Source organism: Mandrillus leucophaeus, unplaced genomic scaffold, assembly GCF_000951045.1.
Source record: "Mandrillus leucophaeus isolate KB7577 unplaced genomic scaffold, Mleu.le_1.0 Scaffold300, whole genome shotgun sequence".
Taxonomy (NCBI): Eukaryota; Metazoa; Chordata; class Mammalia; order Primates; family Cercopithecidae; genus Mandrillus; species Mandrillus leucophaeus.
Window position 1 is genome coordinate 2,236,601 of NW_012103144.1, and position 4,556 is coordinate 2,241,156.

The following is a 4,556-nucleotide window of genomic DNA, read 5'->3' on the forward strand; positions in this document are numbered from 1 at the left end:
GCTGGGATTACAAGCGTGAGCCACCAGGTCCAACAAAAAATGTTAAGTTTCAAAACATTTATTTATAAGTAACACCAGTGTGATCGAGATGCTTGGATTTTTACTGACAAAGCTCATCTTTTACATAGCTTTGTGTACATGTTGATAATCACTTTCGCAAATACTACCTCTTTGGTAAAATTAAGCAATCATTTAACTTTTGTGTTAAAGCTTTTAAAAAATCAGATTCACCGACTTAGTGGCTCTGTAATTCCAGATAAGGAGGATGGTTAAGGAGGATTGCTCGAACACAGGAGTTCAAGGTTGCAGTGGGCTATGATCATGCCACTGCACTCCAGCCTGGGCAACAGAGGGACACCCAGTCTCTTAAAGAGAAAAATCAGATTCAACATTGAAAATTATCTTTGATGGGTCAAAGACTTAAATGTAAAATCCAAAATTATAAAAACCCTGGAAGACAATCTAAGCAATACCATCCTGGACATAGGAAAGGGCAAAGATTTCTTGACAAAGACATCAAGGCAATGGCAACAAAACCAAAAATTGACACATGGGATCTAATTAAACTTAAGCGCTTCTGCACAGCAAAAGAAACTATCAATGGAATAAACAGACAGCCTAGATATTTGCAAACTATACATCTGACAAAGGTCTAATATTCAGTATCTATAATGAACTTAAACAAATTTACAAGAGAACAACAAACAACTCCTTAAAATGTGGGCAAAGGGCATGAGCAAACAATTTCAAAAGACATACATGCGCCAACAAGCATATGAATAAAAGCTCAATTTCACTGATCATTAGAGAAATGCAAATCAAAACCACAATGAGATGCGAACTCACACAAGTTAGAATGGCTATGTTTAAAAAAGTCAAAAAATAACAGATGCTGGCAAGGTTGCAGAAAAAAGGGAACACATACACTGTTGGTGGGAGTGTAAATTAGTTCAGCCATTGTGGAAAGCAGTATGGTGATTCCTCAAGCTGCTAAAAGCAGAAGTACCATTTGACCCAGGAATCCCCTTGCTGGGTGTATACCCAGAAGAATATAAATCATTCTGCCATAATGACACATGCACATGAATGTTCACTGCAGCACGACTCTCAATAGCAAGCACACAGGATCAACCTAAATATCCATCAATGACAGACTGGATAAAGAAAATGTGGTACACATACATCATGGAATACTATGCAGTCATAACAAAAAGAATGAGATCATGTATTTCGCGGGAACACGGATGGAGTTGGAGGCCATTAGCAAACTAATGCAGCAAGAGAAAACCAAATATCACTTGTTCTCACTTACAAGTGGGAGCTAAATGATGAGAATTTATTAATGCAAAGAAGGAAACAATAGACACTGCGGTCTACTTGAGGGTGGAGGGTAAGAAAAGGGAGAGGAGCAGAAAAGACAAATAGTGAGTAATAGGCTTAATACCTGGGTGATGAAATAATCTGTACTACAAATTCCCATGACACTAGTTTACCTGTGTAACCAACTTTCACGCTTACCCCCGAATATAAACGTTTTAAAAAACTATCTTTGGAAAATAACAAATCACTTATGTAGTCAGCAGGGGTGAAGGAGAAGGCAGCCAGCTAGGACCAGCTGGTGGCCCTGGAAAAATTATTCATGCATAATTATGAAAATAACATTATCCAAAGTACCACATAGGACAACAAACACAGTGAGAAATAGTGTGCAGCGAGTTGTCTAATGCTACTTGTGCACAATCTTGGTTACCTCGTATTTTAGAGCAATAAAAAGGGCAAGGTTTGCAAGTGTAACACATGGAGTAAGTAATCATCTTTATTTCGTATATTCATGGAAAGGTGCACACACACAGCAAGGAGAGGAGCCCTGGTGCTCTTGGCTTTGTGCCTGCTGGATGTGGACTCACAGCAAGATGGACACATCTGAAACCAAAAGTGTTGATAATTTTCTGATGATAGAGGATTTTTTGGTTTTGTTTTTCTTATTTGGTTTGTTTTTAGAGACAGGGTCTTGCCCTATTGCCCAGGCCAGAGAGTAGTGGCATGATAATAACTCACTTCTGTCTCAAACTGCTGAACTCAAACGACCCTCCTGCCACAGCCTCCCAGGTAGCTAGGACTACAGAACTGCACAACCCAACCAACTAATTTTTTATTTATTTATTTTATTTTTATTTTTATTTTTATTTTTTTGTCGAGACAGGGTTCGCTATGTTGCCCAGGTAGGTCTCAAACTCCTGGGCTCAAGAGATCCTCCTGGCTCAGCCTCCAAAGCACTGGGACTGTAGGCATGAGGCACTGTACCCGGCCTGACTGTAGAGTTTTTAAAAAGCAGCAAAATACAAAAATGTTAACGAATATGCACTCGAATGAAATATAGTTTCTATTGCATCCTACATGAGTTTCTCAAGATTCCTTATATGTGAACAAATAGATAATCTATGAGAAATTCACAGCTTCAAATGTATGGGTTTCATTTAGCATGCCTTCTCATGTTCCCAGGTCATAAATCCATTTCTTATTCAGTGGCTCCATCACTCTGTCAATCTCTGGCTGTCAGTTGCACTTTTTCAACTCCCACGTGACGTCAAAACGTAGGAAAATAGAATCCTGTTTAGTGTTGATGGACACTAACTTCTAACATCAATTTAACTCCAGGTGATTAGTTTAGACTAATCGTGATAATCCCATTCCCCTTGCCAGTGATTGCTTTAGGAAATTGCACATGTCCCAGTTTTGAAATGAAGTAAAACCTAAAGGAGGCTTCCAGCAGAGGTTGTCTCATTTCTGAAGAGAGACACACAAAAGGACTCATATCTTCTTTCCTTCTCCTGGTGTTTATGATGGGATATGATTTTGGAAATGGCTACAAGTATTTTGCTACCAACCTGAAGAGGAAGCCAACACAAGGTGGAAAGGGAGCCCTTGGCATAATATGCCTGGAATGCCTGCTATTGGCAATAATACAGTGCTTTCCTAACATCCAACTGGACCAGTGTTTCCTGTTATTTGCTGTTCAAAGCATGCTACATGATTCTGGTCCCTTTTACATACTTCTCTCGTTTTGATAGAGCTCAGCAATGTTCCACTTTCCAAGGAGGGAGAATGAACTGTAGGTAACCAAGGTTTTATCACATAAAACCTCAAGAGTGAAAAGCACAAAATATATCTTGATTATTTTCATTTATAGCACTTTCCAAGTCATATAATATTAAACATCAAAGAATTTATAATCAAAATATATATGCAGTAATTCTGGCCCTACTGAGTACCAAAAAACTAATACTATAGAATAATCCTTACCACTCTATCTGGCAGCCAATAATTAATTAATTAATTAATTGAGAAAAATTCCTTTTATAAGTTAAAGATCAAAGCCCTTCAGTTGGAACTCTCTTGCTGTGTATCTTGCTCTCAGGCTGGAGTGCAATGGTGTGATCATAGCTCACAGCAGCCTCAAACTCCTGGGCTCAAGTTATTCTCCCACCTCAGCCTCCCGAGTAGCCAGGAGCATAGGTGCACACCACCACACTCAGCTAATTTTTTATTTTTTGTTTTTGTAGAGACAAGGTCTCACCATCTTGTCAGGCTGATCTTAAACTCCTAGGCTCAAGCAATCCTCCTTCCTGTGCCTCCCAAAGTGCTGGGATTACACGTGTGAGCCACTTTGCCTGACCTCAAATGGATTTTTAAACGGTTTGCTTGTTTATCACAATGATTGCTCATTCACTGATTGAGTAATCTGCCTTTTCCACATTAATCTGAATCATCTTTTTTATAAAATATTAAATTTTTATGCATATATGTGGGTGAATATTTGGTTTTCTATTCTATTCCATTGATTTGTCTTTCCATTCATGCACTAATAAAACACAGTCTTTTATTTGCTAAAGTTTTGTACTATTTAGAACATTGATAGGACTAACTCTTTTTCTTTTTTTTAATTTTACTTTAAGTTCTGGGATACACCTGCAGAATGTACAGGTTTGTTACATAGGTATACCTGTGCCCTATAAACCCCTTATCTAGGTTTTAAGCCCTGCATACATTCAGTATTTGTGCCGATGCTCTCCCTCCCCTTGCTCATCACCCCGACAGGCCCAGATGTGTGTCCATGTGTTCTCACTGTTCAACTCCCTCTTATCAGTGAGAACATGCAGTGTTTGGTTCTGTTCCCATGTTAGTTTGCTGCGAATGATGGCTTCCAGCTGCATCCATGTCCCTGCAAAGGACATGAATTCCTTCTTTTTTATGGCTGCATAGTATTCCATGGTGTCTATGTACCACATTTTCTTTATCCAGTCTATCACTGATGGGCATTTGGGTTAGTTCCAAGTCTTTGCTATTGTAAATAGTGCTGCAATAAATATATGTGTACATGTGTCTTTATAATAGAATGATTTATAATCCTTTGGGTATATACCCAGTAATGGGATTGCTGGGTCAAATGGTATTTCTGGTTCTAGATCCTTGAGGAATCGCCACCCTGTCTTCCAAAATTTCTCATGCCTGTTTTTTGTATAGGTCGTGGTTTAGAAATCTTTTTTTTTTTTTTT